We start from the raw sequence: 22,211 nt of genomic DNA, 5'->3' as shown, positions 1-22,211 counted from the left end.
CGAGGTAAGTCCAGGCGGTGTAGGTGTTAAATTTCAACACCGAAAGCGGTGTTAAAATAACACGGCCGCCGGTGTAAATATTTTTTATCGGTATTAAAATATATTTCAGTATTGAAAATATTTTTACTTACTCAATCACTACAATTAAACAGTGTTTTTATTAAGCAATTAATTGTTGGTTGAAATGGTGGGCGTAAAATTTTGTAATTTTGAAAAATTAATAACGTATAACATAAATAATTATTTAAATAAATACATAGCAAAATTAAAATTTCTTCCAGATAATATTTATTAAATCTTCATACTTTTTTATATGTAATACATTTTTTTTACACCGATTAAACATTGCCTGCACTAGTGTTTTTTCATTTCAACACCGCACGGTGTTAAATTCGGTCTATTTTAAACATTACTTCATAAAGAGTGTATGGGATTAACTTTAAACGTGCGATGGTGGTGTAATGGTCAGCATAGTTGCCTTCCAAGCAGTTGATCCGGGTTCGATTCCCGGCCATCGCACATTAATTTTTTTTTATCATTCAAATTAACAAAAAAATATTAATATGTTTTTTGAGACTGATAATTAATGAATGAATTTATTATCTAATATTTAGGATGATGTATGTTAAAGGGTCACTAATTGTCGTTATGACTTATGACAGAAATAAATTTAAAAAAAAAAATAATAATAAAATAAATAAAACGAATTAGATTAATACGTAGGCATTAATCTTCGTCATTTACTCATTGTCGCTGGTCTCACTCAGCAATCAAGATTCTTTTCTTTATTATTATATTCGTTCTCTTTGTCCGTTGTATTCGTTTATAATTTGATGACGTTATGCACCTAATGGTCTTATCTTTATTTCACAAGTGCTTTCGTCAAAAGTAATTAGCGCGTTAACAAGATACGGAACGTGAAAAGAATTACTAAGAAACATTAATTTTGTATAAGAAACATTAAATGCACGCAATAAATAACTTTAAATTTTATTAAAAAATATTTAATTGTGTATTAATTGCTCCATATTTATATCTATATATATTCATAATTTTCTCTTTTTTTTTTATTATTCATCATTTCTTATTTATTTTATCTTACTAATTGTCTCAATATAAAAATGTACACCCGATAAATATAAGCTTAAATATATTTTTTTTAATGCAGGGAAATAAAGTTATAACAAACTCAATATCATTGGACGTTGAGTAAGAGGGTCTAGTCTCGGAAACTCAACTCAATGATCGTCGTAACCTTTAAGAGACATTATAACTTTTTTAACTACTGGCTATTAAAAGTTTTATGTGTAGGGTGACATTTGATATATATTTTGCCTTACCTTTAATTATTATTATTATTATTTTTTATTATTATTATTGTTATTATTATTATTATTATTATTATTATTATTATTATTATTATTATTATTATTATTATTATTATTATTATTATTATTATTATTATTATTATTATTATTATTATTATTATTATTATTATTTATTTTTGTTTTATTTTTAATATTACAATTATTTATATTCAAATACTATTGATAACAACTAATATAAACCTTGGAACTCAGTTTTCAATCATTAAAACTATAATCAATTGAAGTAAATTTAAATTCTTGTGTATACGTGTTACTTGTGCGTGTGTGTATTGTGTCATGTCGCGGCTGCACGAAGATCAATCACTGCTTCGTTAGCAAACTACCGTCATTGCTGATACGGTTACTCCAACCAATTTCATTTATCGTTTATCGGAATCAAGATCCAACTGATGATATCGCAACCCAACTGGTTTTCTTTAACACATACACACACACACACAGATGTAACTATGATATGTCCCTTAAAAATTTGCATTTTTAACTTTAATCATTACTTTCAAACTTTTAAATTGTCAATTCATTTTTTTTTTATTTTTACTGTAATAAATGTCATTATTTCAATACTTTTTTGTTTTATTAGTCGATATAATTATTGTAGTTTTTTTTTAATGTCACTTACGACCTAAGGTTAGAATATACATAACTTACTTTAAGATGTGAAATTAGAATGAATTGGAGGTCGTTGGCGTCAAGTGCTAGTCGAGGGCACTAGTTTATTTTACTGTTTTAGTTTGTTTATAAAATGACAGTGCTATTTTATGATATTATTCTTAATTTTTAAATCATTTTATTTCATTTTTTTTTTTTTTTTTTTTTTTTTTTCATACGAAAAGAATGCAAAGCGGGTTTTCTCAAGTTTTTTATGAAATAAAATTGTAAGGGATAAATTGTGCCAACAGCAATTTTTTTTTTTTTATATACATAGGCTCCAATCTAGACATTATAGTGTAACTTGAGGCCAAATAATAGATTCGAGTTCAATAAAATCGACGTTCCAAAACTATAGTTATTTTTCTTTAGTTGTTTAGGGGGTCCATTTTCCCCTCCTTACTCCGGTAATTTAGATGTGATTTATGTATTAAATTTATTAACTAAATCCAAAAGTATTGAAAAAAAATAAACATTTGGCATCCGAAATAGAATTAGATTTCTCATTATCTATATTTATTTTTAAATTTTAAGACAAAATAATATGTACGTTACACTGTATTATTAATATGTAAGTCTAATTCAAGTAATTTATGTACAATGTACTGGTTCTAAGCACAGGTGTAAATGCACCTCTTTAGAATTTTTATTTTACCAGGAAATAAATAAATAAAAAATTGAATTAAAAATCAATTTTTTTCGACAGTTCATGAATTTTGAGTTTAAAAACAGTCAAAAATAAAATTATGGAATTTTCGCCGCAACGCAGAAATCAATCACGTACATTTAAACCTTTATTAAACTTTGCAAATTTATCTTAAAACAAAAAGTCAAAATCTGAAAAATCTAGAAAATATTTAGAAAAAGGACTGGGGTAAATTTCGGAACATATAATGAATTATAATAAACGTCACCCGGGAAAAATGAAGTACAGTCAACGAGTTTTTATGTTTAAGGCGGTACTCGACACAGTTTTGCAGCCTCTATAACGATAAAAAATTTTTAGAATCAGTCAGTTTTGCAATTTGGGAGTTTATTAGAACAAAAAACACTTATTTGAAATTCTTTTGACAACAATATCTCTTGAACAATGTCCGATTTTAATGGACGAAGCGACATTCGGCACGGCTTATAGAGATTTGAAGCTGATTAAATTTTAAAATCAATCCATCGAGTATACTAAAAGGTAAAAAGAAGAACATTGTTCAAAAATTTTTATTTTTGAAATAGCTCAAAACGTACTGTATCGATCAATCTCAATTTTTCACATCAGTATCTAGAAATTCATAACTCGAATGTCATCTTGAAGATCCAAATCGGTTCACCCGTTCAAAAGTTATAGAATATTCTATATATACGTACGTGCGTGCATACACATGTTCATACACTTGGACATCATCTCGAAACTAGTCAGGATAGCTTCCTGAACCTCAAAACGTTAAGATCTGTTGAAAACTCAGTTTTCGAAAATTTCACCAAAACCAACAGTTTTCTTTTTTTTGCGAAAATTTTCAATTTTCTTAGCAAAAAGTTCAAAAAAAAAAAGAAAACATAGCTTATTCTATTAGCTTTGACCTTATTTTTACATAGTAGGGATTGATATTTCCGTTAAAAAGTTTTTTTCGTAAAAAAAAATAGAAGTAGAATTTCTCATTAATGTGAAAATTTCAAACTGCCACTATTTTTCAAATACTTACCGATTCTTTTAATTTTTTAACTGGATCAAAATAATCACCCAAATCAAAAAAAATATTTTTGTATCTTTGGAAGGCCGCAAGGAGTTCCGACTCCATGGCCTTAAAATAAAAATCACCCAAAGAATAAGTATATAAAATTTTACAATCATCCTTGGAAAACTTTCAAAGTTGTAATAATGTGTAACTGATTAGAATTGAAAAAACTATCATAAAATAAAAAATAAAAATAGGAAAATATAGCTTTTTTATGAGTTTTGACGTTCTTCCACACAATAAGGCTACATATATGTTTCTGTTAAAGTTATCCACAAAAGTAGTATTTTTCGTTATTTTTGTAAATTTAAATGCCTACTATTTCGAATCTAGTTAACCGATTTTACTTATCTTCGAACGAAGATTTGCAAACTTACTCGACGAATTATAACAGACTATGGTGAAGTTCTTTGAAAATTCCACCATGCGGATAAATGCAATATATTGATATCTATGAAATCTTCTAGAAAAAGCTAATGGCATAATCAAATTAAAAAGAAAAAAAACAGCGCACGTGCATGAAAAAAAAAAATAATAATAATTTTATAACTAAAAAAAATTTTATCGTAAAATAGAAGGGATATTAAAATTTGTAATAACTAAAAAGTAATGAAGATAATAAGGATTGGTATCCCTATATTCAAAAGATAATAACCTAAGTATAAGGTCCGAGCTGTGGGCCATGCTATGGTGTACCTTCAACTTGAAACGCATGGACAAGACTGTTATTATTTCGAGATGCGTATATAATAAATACACTTTGTTTTATCTTTGTGTTTGTAAAAACATGATGAATTTTATTTGCTTATATTTGTTAGTATCAAACACAATACTTATACACATTTATTTAATTACATTGGACAAAAAAATGTTAAATTAAAATTAAAACATACAGTAAATAATTTAGCTGTGAAATAAAACAAGTCTGATAGAAAAAGAAGAAAAAATAATAATTATTCCCTCATGACGACCTACAAATTTAGTGCTTCCTTAATGTTTCCTTCTTCTTTTTTAATTGTTTTAAGCGGAAGTTGCAGTCACCATTAAAAAAAATTATAAACCGAAAAAGTGAGAGGAATAATTTTTTTAAAAGATTTCACTCTCGAGACTTTATGTACATTTTTAAAACTTGAAGAGTATAATCGTAAATTAAAAGAGATTTCATAATGCTAGTGATGTGTATATTATATATAGGTATATAATATATCGGCGGTCGTTTGTAGAGTCACCAAGATCGATAAACTTATATGTACTGAGGTTTTGGCTTTTGCGACCACGTTACTGCGATTTTCAATGGTCTAAAGTGAACTAAACTAAACTTGCTCGACTTAACTAGTTCAGATAACTCCTGCGGATTGCTCTAAACAATTCGGGATTACAGACACGGCTTGCCACGCTCCGTGTCCCAATTAAGCTGTTCGTCGTCGTTTGCCATCCTCCCTTTATTCTCTTAACATTTATATTCTTCTCTTATCTTCTCTTCTCTCATTTAATTTATTCATCTTTTATTGATACTAAATCATCATTAAGCCTTCTTAAAACATCAGCAGTAATTCAACACTTCGAAATATAAATAAACTGCTATTAATCATATAAAAACCAACTGAATATTTTTGCACAACTTGAACGCGAAACGGAGAGATACTGCCCTATAAACTGGTGCCAAACTTAAAAGCAGGGTTGTCATCAACTTACATCATCTTCACTAATTTTATATATAGGTTTAGATCTGACCATATATAATTATATCTGATCAGATCTGACAAAGTAGATTTGGCCAGATCTTTGAATTGTCTCTATCTGGCGAGATCTGGCCAGATCTGATCATATATAATTATATATGGTCAGATCTGAACCTTTTTTCCCGGGGATCCCTATTAAAAAAAATATTAAATTGCGAAAAAAAAAATAAGATAATTTCAATTCAATCCGAAATGTAATCTGATATATTTGGAACTTTACTTAGAAGACTTATAAGTGATTTTAATTAATGAAAAAATCCCGGTCACTGCTGGGCTCGAACCTGCATCCTTCCGGTTCAAAGTCTTTGATGCAATCCACTGCGCTGACCCACGTACGTGATCGCGTGAGTGTAAATTACTAGATATGAACAATTTTCAATAATAATGCAATGTATACATGATTATATCTGAGCAGATATAAAAAGATCTGTTTATGTTAAGTGTTGTATTCAGTTTAGATGAAGTTATATCTGATCAAATCTCCCGAGATACACGCAGATCTGACCAGATATAAGCAATTTTCTGTAAAAATAAGACGTATACATGATTATATGGGAGCAGATATAATGAGATCAGATTATTTAAAATGCATTTAATTCAGATATAAACAATTTTCTATAAAAATAAGACGTATACATGGTTATATCTGAGCAGATATAATGAGATCTGATTTTGTCGAATGTCGTACTTAGTTCAGATATAGTTATATCTGATCAGATCTTACGAGATATACAGAGATCTGACTAGATATAATCATGTCTGACATTGTATCTAGCCTAGATCTAATTATATCTGATTAGATCTGACCGGATATATACGGTGGTTGGCCAGATACGATGAGATCTGATCATGTCTAAATATTAGATCTGATCAGATTTAAATAGATCTGCCAAGATATAATTTGATCTGATCAGATATAGTTATATCTGATCAGATCTTAATCATATTCCCCAGGTAGGTAGAAATAGCGATTTTCTGTTTCAGATTTGATTAAGTGAAAAGAAACTGGAATTTGTCGCATGTCTCCGTCATTATCTTATCCAGGCCTTTAAAATCGATTTCAAAATTTCACTTACGCAATACTAAAAAGCAGAAAATAATTATCGAAATAAAAAAAATTTTTAATATACCACGTTTTAAAAACGAACTAAAAAGTATAAAATAATATTTCTCAATCTCATGAAGATTTAAAACCAAATAGAAATTCCGAACGTCTTACAGATAGTCCTGAAAATTTATAATTGTGAATTTTTAATAGTTATGAAAATACTTGTAAGATTTAAAACGAAAAACGTGGGGCGCATGCAACAGATAATTGATGCATTAATAGTTCAACTAACGATTTTAATGCATTGCAAATAATATGGACTGATTTGTAAGTTTTTTCATTGACAGCTTTTCTCTACATTTCTTATAGTTATATATTGCATGCGTCCCACGTTTTTCGTTTTAAATCTTACAAGTATTTTCATAACTATTAAAAATTCACAGTTATAAATTTTCAGGACTATCTGTAAGACGTTCAGAATTTCTATTTGGTTTTAAATCTTCATGAGATTGAAGAATATTATTTTATACTTTTTAGTTCGTTTTAAAAACGTGGTATAGTAAAAATTTTTTTTATTTCGATAATTATTAGTTTTTTAGTGATTTCTCAAAAACGACTCGAACGATCGACTTCAAAATCTAGTCAGCTTTATAGCTGATATCGTTGGAGAAAAAAATGGTGAAAAACGGTTTTTTCCAAATATTTTCGAAACGACTGACGCGATCGATTTCAAATTTTAATCAGCTCTAGAATTCAATAAAACGCGCCGATTGCCACGTCAACTATCAAAATCGATTGATTAGTTTAAAAGATATCGGCGTTAAAAAGTTAAAAAAATAACATTTTATGTTATTTGTTCCAGATAAATCATAATATAATGTACTAAAATGTGTCTCAAATCATACCAACTCTTTATGGTTTCTGTCGATCATCATATGATGTCGTTTAGCTTATTCTTTAGTTTAAATCATATTATCAACCAAAAAATTGAAAAATTACAGTTTTTAATATTTCTCTCGGATATTTTGTATATTATTGCTCTGACATAAGTCAAAACTTATTAAAATCTTGATTTTGATCACTGACATTGATTTCTGCCTCAATATTTTTATTTTATTAAACATAAGCGGAAATTCAAATTTTAAAAACCGCTTCTTCATTAATGATTTTCGATTCGTAAATTTGCACTTTAGCATAAAATGTAATTTGTTAGAGCTCGAAAAAATCATAAAAAAATAACTGCATGTAATAGCATTTTTAAGCTCGAAGAGCTCGAAAACAGTGGGAAGTATTGGGGCTGGCCCGCAGGGCCAACCGACGCCCAGATTTTTTGAATAAGGATATCCTGATGAGGTCCTGACAAGGAACTTACCAGATTTGCATTAATAAGACAAACCTTATATTAACCCGATAAGGTCCTTGTGGTACTTCAGGCAAATCAGGAAGAAATTCTAGTCAGGATGATAGTAGCAAAAGAAAATATCAAAACTGGGACAAGAACTATCGAAGACATCTACACTAACAAAAAATCGGTCTGTCAGTTGACCCTGCGGGCCAGCCCCAAAATTTCTCGCTGCTTTCAAGCTTCTTGAGCTCGAAATCATTGTGGAGAATACATTTTCGAGCTCTTCGAGCTTGAAAATACTTTTGTATGCCTTTGCTTTCGAAAAATAATGTTTTTTACCATTTTTTCAACAAAAATTTTTTTTTTATTCTTTTGTCAACGGTTTCTCTTGAACGATTGAACCGATTTTGATGTTTAAGGTGGCATTCGGCGTGGTTTATAAAGTCTTAGAGCTGATTAGATTTTGGAATCGATCTATCGAGCACATTAAGAGTTATCTAAGAAAAATATTTTTGAAAAAATGTTTTTTTGGAATATCTTCTAACACAACCTACCGATCAAGCTCAATTTTTCACGGCTTTCAGATATTAATAAACCGCGTCGAATGACACTTTAACGATCAAAATCGGTTCATCTGTTCACTAGTTATAGATATTTACGTACGTACGTACGTATACACATACATATACTCGGACATCATCGTGCAATTAGTCAGAATAGCTTCCTAAAACCTCAAAACGTCGAAATCTGATAGAAATTCGGTTTTCGAAAATCGGACCGAAACCAGTGACTTCCCGAATTTTTGAAAATTTCCAATTTTCTTAGCGAGAAGTGAAAAATGACTTGATTCAAGAAGAAAAATCTTGAACCAAGACTACCATTTTGAAGAAAATGATTTTCTCTTGACTTAAGAAAATCATTTTCTTCGGAATGGTATTTTTGGTTCAAGATTTTTTCTCTTGAATTAAGTCATTTTTTTATCAGTGTATCAAATTATTTAAATTAAATACAAATTATAAAATTCAATGTATTATAGTTAAGAAAAAGAAAATTTCTTTTAAATTTCACAATTAAAAAATAAAATATTTTAGTGTTGGAAAATAATTTCACAGTTTTTTCTAATTTATATAATTAAAAGTCATTATAAAAGCGCATTTATTTATTAAAATTAAAATCCTGAATAGAAAAAAAAATAAATGAGTACGAAAAGTATAGTACCAGGACATAAACTATTAAAGTTCATCCTAATTAAAAAAGCTTTCTAACTTGGATAATGTAGGTCAGTATAAAAGGTCAAGGTAAATAGAAATGAGTTGATTTCATTGAAAATTCAGCATTTTTTTTTTTTTTTTTCGTGACATTTTGTTTACTAACCATACATTTTTTTCCAAGGAATTTAAATTTAAGAATATTTGAAATATAAATCATAAGACATGGTCGTGTCTTGCGCCAATTATGCATCGTACTGTGCGAAAGCGTGAAAACTTTGATCGTGTACACAGAAATTTTGTGTTCTTGTGTATAAAAATTCAATGGTTAAATATTGTGTGTCAATTATTTGACACCATCAAGTGTAAATTTAACTAAAGCTAAATGTGTTATCTAATCTCAACAATTTATAGACCTGTATTATTCTTTGACACAAGTGTAATGTATTAAATTAACACAAAAAATTGAATGGACCATTTGGGACATGTGATTGGTATTGAATTTAACACAAATTTTTCAACTGTGTAGCTATACCCAAACCAACTATCAATTTAATGAGATTTTAACAAAAATTGAATAAAATGCTTTATATTTTAATTGTCAATTGAATTCAAATTTAATTTTGTCATTGGTAAGTAAAAAAAAAAAATACAGATCTATTTTGTTTTATTTCTTAAATTGACCTAGATCTAAATCATATTCTTTTCACGCCTCGGGAAAAAATGATCAGACCTGTTCATGCCTGTTCATGTCTGCTCATAGATATAAAATTTTGTTGACCAAGAATCTATCACATATAAGATTTTTATTACTTAAAGTTCATACGAAACTAACCTTTCAACTAAATCTCTTAGGTCAGTGGGTAGTGAGTTAAACATTCGAGCGCAAGGTCCACGGTTCAAATCCTGCACACGCTCAAATCTTTTATTTTTTTTCTATTTTTATAGCAATAATTATATATAATACAATATAGTATAATATAATATTATATATAATTTTATAGGGTCATTTTTTATATATAATTTTTTTTCCCGGGTGGGCATGAACAGACATGAACATACCTGATCAGACCTGAACATGCCTGATCAGGTCTGAAGAATCATGTCTGATCAGATCTGATTATTTTTTTTCCCGGGCGGACTCTTATAAATTTTACTTGACGGAAATGATTTTCATATTAGTAGTAATTTCAAAATGATACGAATAAACTTGACGACTCAGTATCAGATGAAATAAGTTATAAATGAATAGTACTGACTCGCCAAAACCAATCTTATTATTTTTTAATTTAATATTTCATTTATATTGTATAAAAATAACATTTAAGAGGTACAGAAAAATTAACTTTCATTTAATTTTATTGACCGAAAAATTAATAAACATCAATTTTCATGTGCCACAGGTATTTGGTAATTATTATTATCTCAAAAATTTTTACTGCAATTGCATACTCGGCGCACTTTTTTACAAACAAAATCTGTTTTTTGGCTGATTTTTATTAATGCCTGAGTTATTTATGTATTAATTGTGTTAGTTATGTTTTGATATAGATTTTAATTCTGTGTAAACTTCCGTGGACAAATGTGTAAACGTTTATAAATATATGTATATACTGGTTAAGAACCCTAAAAGTCAAACACATACAGGTGTACAATAAATTCCGAGTTTGCCGTCGTTACGTCGTAATACCAAACGTAAATACAGTTTGTTGATTCAATTGAGTTTATCCGCTCAAGCAAATAATACAATTTTTTTTTTTTTTTATTATTTCATTTTGCTAAAGTTTTATTTATACTGAATTTAGTTAGTTGGGTTTGTCAATTTATATATTTTTATTGACAAACATACATTTGGTTTATTTATTTTGATTATTTTTTAATTCAGTAATTAAAATTGTTATTATTATTTAACGATATAAGTAAATATGATAAATAGTAAACAGTATAAAAATATGAGAGATTTTTCACGAGAAAAGGAAGTAAAGGGGAGAGGGAAAAATTTGATTAAAAAACCATATATATTTTCGTAATTTTCATTTAGAACTATGAGATATTTTTTTGTAGAAAAGTGAACGTTCTACAAAAAGTTTCTTATCATTTGTTGATAAATCCATCTGTTCAAAAGTTATTGGAGCTTGAAGTCAAGTTGCAGTAAATTCCAAAATCTTTTTACTTGTCCGGCGAAACTGTCATACTTATCACTATAAACTATCATACTTATTACAAAACACGTGGTTGTTTTTGAAATCGACAGAAAAGCCAGTTTATGAGAAATATTTCATGTATATTAATTATAAATTGTGAATTATATATATAAATATAAAAATATTATTTATGAATTTTTTCTAGGTTATGTTGTGAAAAATTTATCAGTCATAAAAATTGTGTAAAAACTTTAAATGTTTCAAATATTTGAAGTTTATTTCATGTAAGTATTATTTTTAATAAGTTAATAGAATAATTACTAATTTAAGTAATAAGTCATTGAATATTTCATAAGACATATTTATTTTTAATAAATAATTATACAAAAATTTCATTATGTTTAATGAGTAATTTAAGACAATTTTAACAAATTCTAACAAAAAAATATATATAATAACAAATTTAATTTTACAAAAAAGAGAAATAATTGATTTTCTTGCAAAAATAAATTATTTCCCTTTCTTTTAAAATAAAATTCATTTATTTACTTTTTGTTTTTAATTTATATTTTTTTTCTTTCATTACACTATGGGTAAAATATTATAAAATTATTGAGTGTAATTTATTTATTTACAGTTGTTGATTGTAAATAATTGTAACGTAACTCTGAAATTAATGTATTTACTAAAATCTTTTAATATTGAATGAAATTCTTAATTTTCGAAAAAAATAAATTATTTCTCTTCCTTTTAAATTAAAATTTGTTGTTATATGTTTTTTTCTTCTCAAAACAATAAAATTTATTTATTTATTATTACTTTTTTTCAATGTATATATGCATAGATTTTTTTTTTGTTACAATGTGTTGAAAGTTTTTTTAATTACTCATTAAGAATAATGAAAATTGTTTTTAATTATTTATTAAAAATAAATATGTCTTATGAAATATTCAACTACTTATTACTTAAATTAGTAATTATTTCATTAACTTATTAAAATAATACTTACATAAAATCAACTTCAAATACTTGAAACTTTCAAAAGTTTTTTACACAATCTAAAAAAATTAACCTCAAATTTTTAAAACACTTAAAGTTTAAACAAATTTTTTATCACTGATACGTTTTTTACACCATAATTTAGGAAACTTTTATAGATAATATATTTATATTTATATAAATAATTCACAATTTATAATTAATATATATGAAATGTTTTTCGTACATTGGCTTTTCTATCGATTCCAAATATAACCACATGTTTTGTTGGATACCTTGCGATTATTCTGTATACGAGTTAACCTAATAGTGAGTAAAATAAATATACACTTTTAATTATATTTGGTGGCTAACTTCATTATGTCGTTTTTGCGGTACGCTTGCTCGTGCAGCTCTCAATTTTACTCTACTAAACGCGCCAAAAGAAGTTAACTTCAAAAAATTAGTTTTTTTTTTTGGCCAATCCTTATATATACATCGCTAAATTGTAACTATATAGAATTATTTAATTATTAATAGTTTATACTTAATCGTTTTATAATTGTAAATTATAATTTAAAATTATAACCACTTAAAAAATAAAAAAAATCCTAATAATTTTGATATTAAGTAGAAAGAAATCAAATTATTGAAAAAGTATTTAAAGACATTTTTATTTATTTTATTAGAAATTGTTGGACATAAATATAAATAAGCTGTTCATTTAACTGTTATAGGTAAGCTCTCATAAGCGCTTTTTTTTTAATTATTCAATTCGATAATATTGATAAGAGTTTCCCAGTTAAGTAGATGCCACACAATTAATTTTTTATAAGTTAATTTCTTATAGACAGAATGTTGTTACTGTTAGATTATCGAGTTTTCATCGTAAATTCTCGATGTTATTACTGTGTAACTATTACATAATCACCGCGAATTTACCGTGGATTCTTCGTTTAATCATTAAGAAAACTCATTGCATACCGATCGTAAATACATCATGTTTTCACTGTGGATCAATGACATAAACACAATGAAACCATTGTGGATTAACTATGGGTTCAAAGTGTAACGAACATGGATTGAGCGTTAAGTCACGGTGATTATTCATTGTGTTTTTACCGTAGATTTGGTGTGGAAGCACCGTGGACCCAGCGAAAAACTACCGTGGAAATATCGAGGAAAAATGGAACAAATCAACCGTGGAAACTGCATAGGTTGCACGGTGTTTCCACAAACACAGTGTTTCCACGGTGGGCTCAAGGTTGCGAGGGTTATTGTAGCAACTACAATTTTTTTTGCTGTATGTAACAATTGTTTTCTTTGATCTTAAAATTAGTATATAACTGATGCACTGAAAAAAAAATATTGCTGTAATAGCAATACTGTTAGGTTGTAGTAACCATCTAAAAGTTTGGATAATCGTAGATTGTTTAATATAGCAATACTTTATTTGCGTAAAGGCTAGATTGCTATTTTTATACCCATACAATGTTTTGTGAAATCAACTATCTGTATAAATGATTGCTACGACAATACGTATTGTTTTATTAACAATACGTATTGGTATATTTACAATGCGGATTGCTATATTAACCATTTGGGTTGTTATATTAACAATTTGGATTGCTATAATAGCAATCTATAGGTATCGTTAAAACAGAAATACAAAGTATGGGAAACATAACCAAAGAATATGGTTAAATTGACAATACTTTTATTCAAAATTGAAGATAGTCAATGCAGCAATCTAGTATTGCCAAGTTAACGATACATTTTGTTATGACAGTTATCTACAATTAGCAATACTTGAGATGGTTACTATAATCACATTTTTTTTTTCAGTATGTCTATATTCTGAGCAAAAGTAATCAATAAGAAAAATCAGGACAAAATTAGCAGCTTCAAGCAAACGCGGTAATAAATAACCTTAGTTCCCTGCACAGAAATATAGAATCGAAATTAAAACAAACAGTTCAGACAATTATTAAATTTATATTCAAGATAAAATATTATTGCTCAAGCGATAATTTAAGACAACAGAATTATTTATGAGATGAACTGCATGTAATTTATTTTATCATGTAAATCACAGAAAATTAATTCAAATAGTTTCAAAATTCTATAACTAATAAATTTTTTCGGCTACTTCAAAAATCATTTAGTAGCAAACATATCTTATTATTAATATTATTATTTTTTATTCGATCATAAGCAAATATCAATATGGTTTAAAATTTTAAAAGTATATTTATATTAAAATTTAAACTAATTTTTCTCCGAAAATTTTTATTACGGATACTTTATAAATTTCAAAATAATTACTATTTTTCAAAGTATATTAATTCATATTTTCTTAAAAATTCTACGAAAGATATTTTTTTTTTCAATTCACCATCAAAACAAAACTATCACTATACATTGTTTTTATAGGGTATATTATTTTTCTGCACTAGATATATTTTAAAAATTTATGAATCATTTAAAAGCAATTTTACTACTTTGTATGTTTAGTACTTAAACTTAATTAATATTACTATAGTTAGCGATCTTTTATATACTTTAAAATATTTACTATACCAAAAATATAATTTCTGTTCTTTCTAAAGTAAATGTTGGTGGACATTTTTCTTTCTTTAGGAAGAATAATTAATTTTCAAACTCCCTTACAGTATTGATTATCGTGAGTTAAAGTAGTATCTCGACATTGAGTTAACTCATCAAATAAATTATTACAAATTGTTATTATTCAGCAACCAAGTCTCAGTTATAACTTAAATTCGATCAAGGGTTAAATTGAAATAATTTGTCAAAGAAATAAAGCACTAAAGACCTACATAATTGTCGGCAAATTTTTCCGATAGACATAAAATATGGCAGAAAGAGAAGTTACAAATCCTCGAGAGATGGATCAAAAATTAAAGCTAGCAATCGATAATGGAGATCTACAATCTGTTGATTATCTTGTAAAAAATGGTGTCAACATCACTGGGCGTGATGTATTAGGCTTTTTACCAATTCATAGAGCCATCAGTACTGGATATGAAAATATTGCAGAATTTTTGTTGGATAACGGAGCTGATCCCAATGCTATTTGTCAAAAAGTTAAATATATGTACACTTGTCTCCACTTGGCTTGTGATAAAAAAATGACGGGACTTATTAAGTCATTATTACGAAGAGGAGCAAACATGTATGCGAAAAATGTTGATGGTTTAATGCCAATTCATATTTCTATTGATAGAAATGATAAGGAAGCTATTGAAATATTTTGGCACAATGAATTTGATATGAAAACTAAAATCAAAGATGGTGACACTCTACTGCTATATGCGGTTAGTGTGAAAAGTTTTTCCATGATTGCAAAAATTTTATCGTATGACATGGATGTTAAAGATAAGCGCAATCAAGAAGCTTTTGATTATTTAATTTATAATTTTCAGCCGAAAATAGAAAATAAATTAGGAAGTGTAATAAAACCAGGTTATGATCAGCATATATATCTTTTTATACAGTACGGCTTTTATTTTAAGCTCAATAATAAAAATCATCGTAGTGCTCTAATTACTTTAATTAAAGAAAAATTTGTTGATGGATTATTCGTGGAAGCTGTGGTCAGATCATTCCCGAAAAATATTGAAATCATTCGAAACGATACTGAACTGTATCAAACAATAATGTTTAATAAATATATTCATATAACTCATTATCTTCTCGATTTGTTAACTTTAAGTTAAATAATCAAGCTATATATTCAGTTAACACATAGTAAAATTGACAAGTAGTTTTGCGATAATAATGATAAAATAAGTAGTGTTTGGGTTTAAATGAAAAATTTTAGGATTTGTGATGAATGATGATAAATCATTTTTTAAATTTTATGTTAAAGTGTTGAAGTATATAGACAGCAAAATATTTTTTTAGATGTTATTCTCAAAGTTGGAATTTGGATCATAAATTATTTAGTACAATAATATTTAACTTTTTATTTTTGAAAAAATGATAAAAAACTAAATTATGAATGAATCTACTAATCAATCAAATTAAAACATTTTCATGAATAAAATACCAATTGTATATTTAAATCAGTTAAGTGCATAATGTGTTTTAATGGTCAGAAAATATGAGGTTATAAAAATAAGTGTGTATACCCTGTTTAGAAAATCTCATAGAATCCAATAGATCCTCATAAATTCCTATAGAAATTTTATAAGAATGAATGAGTTCTATGAGAAGTGCTATAGTTAGGTATAGGGCCTTATACATACAGCTATAAGAATCTATCGGATTTTTTAAGCAGCGTATAGTAATCTTGAAAAATACTTTAACTTAAAAATTTTTTTTACTAAAATTTTGTATGACTGACACAATTTTCATAATGAATTAAGTTTATTTAAAAAAAAAACCAACAAATGTTACAATGTTATATTTATTATTATAGAATATTAACATTACAGAAAACAGTATTTTGTTTATAATTTTCATACAGTATAATTAAAAGTCAATTTTAAATATTCTATAAGATGCAAAATATGTACAATTATAATATAATCAGAATTCATTATATAAACAATGTATTTTTTAGAAATATTAATTAAATTCTATAATTTTTATCATTTCTTATTATTAAGTGGTTCATAGAATTTAATATATAAATTTGGTCCAGTTTATAACTCAACAAAGATATCATAAACAAATCCGGTAATTGTCTATATTCAGGCTTCACACATTTTTCAAAGTTCCAAGTGCTTGCACACCAAATATCCATAGTTAAAGTTTTTCACGTGTTCTGCTACACGGCGGATTAAATTTTCTGTATGTGTTTTTTTCTTTAACACTAGATATCTAACCAAACCTTGCAACTGAAGTGTACAAAATTGATAAAAATAATATAAAATCATGCAACCAGTATTTGTGGTCGAGTGGATAACACTCTTGTCTTCGGACGCAAGTACTGGCGAGGCTCAGGTTCGAATCCCACAGAGAGCAAATAAATTATTTTTCACAAGTTGATACAATGCATTGATCTGTGCGATTCGCTTCATATAGCCGCCAAACTGCCGCCTGTCTGCAATCTTCCCCACTAAAAAAATATTCCGTGCACTGTGAAAAATTTCCAACAAATTTTACTATGGGTGCATTGTAACACCGGACCATAAGAAAACTGGTACAAAATTTACAAGTGTCCCATAGTAAACGGTATGCGCAGATGACACGATTGGGACCTATGCGCATACGTATACTATGGGACACTTGTAAATTTTGTACGTTTTCTTATAGTCCGGGGTTACAATGCACCCATAGTAAAATTTAATGGGAATTTTTCACAGTGTGATTGCAAAACAAGTACGGAACAAGAAATAGGAATAGATAGCTAATAATGAGATATATGGAATATAAAAAGAAAAAAGATGGCCAAGATACATAATAGTCCGAAAAAGTTCAGAGTAGTTTGTTAAAAATATATGAAAAATATTTACCCAGGAAAAATAGGGATTTAAAATTGCTTGCAACGTAACCTAAAGACTAGGTAATGTAAGATGTAAAGAATAAAAACTGTAGAAAACGGAAGTTATACAGTTAAGATTGCAACAATTAAAATTTTCATATAAAATCATGCTAATCTTCAAAAATAAATATTTTCTAATACATATAAGTAATTTTATATAATACCGTAAGAAGAACGGCGGCAATAGAAAGGTCTAACTAAGAGTTTAAAATTTTTAAAGTCTTGTAATAATGAAAAATCTGCATATCTTGTGTTATTTCAATATTTTTTACGGTATACAATAGCTCACCTAACATTCTGTTGCAAGTAGTTTGGATGGTATCCGCCTCCCTTTGCTAGTATAGTGTTTGACTGAAGCCCACAACACTGTTTTACGCCGGCACGTACTGGTAAAAGATGTAGTCTAAGGCAAGAGTGCGTTAATATAGCCTTACTGACGAGTCCGTTAACGTACTAGGATGAAACTACACACAATATGGCAAACAGGCACACATCTTAAGTTTTAATGGTTGACTTAACTAGAGTTAGTACCTAAAATTATAAGAAAATTATGTCATTTAGTGCAGTGCAGTTCGGAACTGAAAAATTTCAAAGAAACAATCCAATATGGGAGCATTTTTACACCTTTGGTATACACTTATACCTTGTTGACGTTTAATAAACATCTAATTAAGCAAAAGTAATTTCAATCCGCCGAAAATGCTTGCGGTTGAAATTGGTTTCAAAGCCATTGGTCTATTTTTGGTTTTTTGCTTCTAAAAAACAGACGGAGCCTCACATGTAAACAATTACCACAAATCCGAATACAATTTCCGAAATGCATTTCAGTTAAAAAAAAATAATCAATTTAATTTAACAAAAGGTAAATAAAAACTAAGCGGTAAAAAATTTTTTTAGCGAAAAATGATTATTATTTACAAGTTTATGTACACTGTAAAAAAAAGCGGTGTTAAAAATGGACTCATTTTAACTCCGCCCGGTGTAAAAATGAAATTACATCGGTGTAAGAGGAGTAATTCATCGGTGTTAAAAATACCGGTGATAAAGGGGGGTAACCGGTGTAAAAGCGGGGTAAACTGCGTCTGCTTGTAGAATGAACTGTAAAGATTATAAAACACAAAAAATGTCAGTTCTTTATGAAAATTAATAAAAAATATCATTTATTAACAAGTATAGTGATTGGGTAAGTAAAAATATTCACAAAATATAATATTTTAACATCCGTAAAGAATATCTACACCGGCGGCGGCGTTATTTTAACACCGGAGAATTTGTTTTAACACCGGTACAGTGTATTGACACCGGCGGCGGCGTTATTTTTACACCGCTTTCGGTGTTAAATTTTAACACCGCTGATTTTAACACCTACACCGCTTGGACTTATCCCGGTGATTTTTTACAGTGTATGAAAATCTCATCGTGTCCAAACAATAATTTTAAGAATAATTAAAATCGCAGGGAGAAGAACAAACAAAACCCTGTTTAAAAATATTGATTGAAAAGAATTGAAAATGACGAAATTCAAATTCTTTTCAATAATTTCAATTTTTTTGTTTGTATACATAGATATACAGTTTAAATGGAGTGACCGCTTCTCAATTCTTTTCAATCAGTATTTTTAACCAGGGAGAATTAGAATCTGTATTGATAAATGTTGGACGTTTTGTTACTTTATTGCAACTTTCATCAGCGACTCAATCACTAAAATTCTATCGTCTAAATAATAATATAATAAAAACTATTAATTTTAATAACAATGTAAAGTTATAACAACAATTCATATTTCATAATTATTAAAAAGCATAAATGAAACACAGCCAAGATCAATCTCATGTAACTATTAGTAATACAAACTGCCCTGATAAAAAAGTTGACTTGATTCAAAAGAAAAAATCTCAAACCAAGAATTCCATTTTGAAGAAAATAATTTTCTTGAAGCAAGATAAAAAATTCATGAATCAAGAGAAATTTACTTGATCCAAGAATAATTTCTTGGCTCAAGAATTTATTCTCTTGCTTCAAAAAAATCATTTTCTTCAAAATGGAATTCTTGGTTTAAGATTTTCGCTCTTGAATCAAGTCAACTTTTTTATCAGTGTGTTTAAATCAATACAGATTCTAATGTTTTGTTTGCCCGCCTCCCTGCGATTTTAATTATACTTAATATTATTATTAACTTTTAATTAAAATAAAGATTCGGAATTATAATTTAATTACAATAAATTAATTTGTATAACTCGTAAAATACTTAAGAGGTTTATATTAACAGTTATTCTAACGAGTACTTTCTTATCAGTATAACGCGTAGAATTATAATCAATTAATTAATTATCAAGTTGTAATAACATTATCATATGAAACATCTCACTATTGAATATAATTGAGATGTAAATCAATCCCAACGAACTCGGTAGCCAGGACACACATGAATTTCATTGAAAACCTCTGCATAAATTCCGGACTAACGAGTATTTGCGTCGTTCTGCGATTTAGAAACACGCCGCCAATTACATCCAATCAATTTACCATGAGAATTTTAAAGAAATAAAAGTAAAGCTCACTGAATTAAAAGAAAAAAAAAATTTAAAAATGACCTATAATTCAAGTAAATATTTCTTTTTAATTATCGTTACACATTTTATAAATGTTTCACTCATATTTATAAATTATAGCCCATAATTATGGTAATTACTTGAGTATCATTAAAGTGTTGTTTTTTTTTTAATATATAAAATGCTACGACTTTTGAAAACTAATAAAAATATAATGTGAAAAATACATTAAAGATATAAACGAGTATTATCAGCATACTGTAAGGCATTTATTCGCTATCTCAAGGAGAGGGTTATATACCTGAGGGGATTGTTATCTCTCCATTGCAATCGACACTTTTCCCATCCTCTATATTATACACTGTCTACTTTTTTTCTCTTTTTAATTTCCCAAGGTCAAAGTACTTTCACAAACTCACAGAAAAAATAAAATTTAAAAAAAAATTTACTTTTTTAGTAAATTTCATAGAAATCTAACTAATGTACCCTAGTAGAAATAATCTAGACTTTACTCGATTTCAGACCAGTAACTGGCCAGCGATCTCGGCTAAAAACTAGAAATCCCGCCACCTACAACTAAGGCGTACACATTGGTCACACTAATATATTTTCTGTACTAATGTGTATGTGTGTGTTTATTTTTTTTCTGTTTAACCTCTATTTTTTAATGTGTACGTTAATATGTGAATAATTTTATAATAAATAATTAATAATATACACATTAAAAAATGGAATCAATGAAAAAAATGAATACAATAAGTGAATTGCGACTATGGGCAATGGAAACAAATATTGTAAATTGTCATTTAGACGAATTATTAAAAACTGGGGAGGAGGAAGTCGAAAAAAGGAATAATTAAAAATTAAAAATATTATACATTATTAATAATAAAAGTTTAATTATAGTTCATTTTTTAAAGTACGATTTAATGATTACATTTATTTTTAAAATATAATGATGTTGCCGGCTATATAGTTTAACATTCAGAAATTAAACTTCGATTTTTTAAGTCAATGAAAGGCTCAATAAATAAATTTTATAATAATTTTGTTTGTCAATCATTATTTTTATTATAAGTTACAATTTATTTATTTAAATTAATTAATTTTTAATGTCTGTAAATGCGGGTCAATATTTATTTATTGATCTATATAAATCTATGCTTCAGGTTAGATTTATCTATCGCATATAAATTTTTGGAGTAATTTGGAGAAAGATACATTAATTTGAATTAATTTTTAATTTGTCTGGGTATTTTTCAGAAAATCGTTTTATTTTTCCGAGGAACTGATAATTTTAATAACCTCAAAACCTAAAATTTTGAAGTGACAGTTTTTTCAAAGCCGCCATGTTTCTCTTGGATCTTTAGTAAAACTGGCCAGTTACTTGACAAAAACTCGATATCCCACTGGCCAGTTTCTGGTTTAAGTTTAGTAAAACTGGCCAGTTACTAGACAAAAACTCGATTTCATTTCTACTAGGGTATTTGTCCTCATAATGGAATTTTCGAAAAATTTTGCTACCTCTTAACTCAGCTCGACGAGCTGAATCAGAAAATACATTTGGTTCAAAAGTTTATATATGTATATATATATATATAATATAACGCGCGGTTCTCCAACGATAGCGTCCACAATTCTATACCGATCTCGATGAAACTTAGTATACTTATTCTATGGACGATTACCTTGGATGAGTTCGAAGATGAGCCAATTCGGCCAATAAGTTTAGAGGTTATGGTTAATTTAAATTTTGTAAAATTTTCAAAAAAAAATTGATTTACTAATTTAACTGGATGTAACTTTTAAAGAGAAAGAGATAGCTCATTTTAGTTTGTTCTATGTGAAAGCTCATTCGATTGTCATCAATTTTCACTATACAACTCATTGGTTTAACCATTTTATCTAATAGATAAATA

General features: G+C 27.5%; 1 protein-coding gene and 1 non-coding gene across 4 annotated transcripts in view; both read left to right on the top strand.

Moving 5' to 3' along the window:
• The window catches only part of LOC103569605 (TOX high mobility group box family member 3), a 385,809-nt gene that overhangs the window by 287,720 nt on the left and 75,878 nt on the right, over nucleotides 1–22,211 (top strand). The window lies entirely within an intron of this gene.
• Trnag-ucc (transfer RNA glycine (anticodon UCC)) lies at nucleotides 448–519 on the top strand. The gene has a single exon. It is a non-coding gene; the product is annotated as a tRNA-Gly (tRNA).

This window comes from Microplitis demolitor, chromosome 3 (assembly GCF_026212275.2).
Source record: "Microplitis demolitor isolate Queensland-Clemson2020A chromosome 3, iyMicDemo2.1a, whole genome shotgun sequence".
Taxonomy (NCBI): Eukaryota; Metazoa; Arthropoda; class Insecta; order Hymenoptera; family Braconidae; genus Microplitis; species Microplitis demolitor.
Note: the sequence above shows the minus strand (reverse complement) of the source record. Positions and strands in the feature narration are given on the sequence as shown.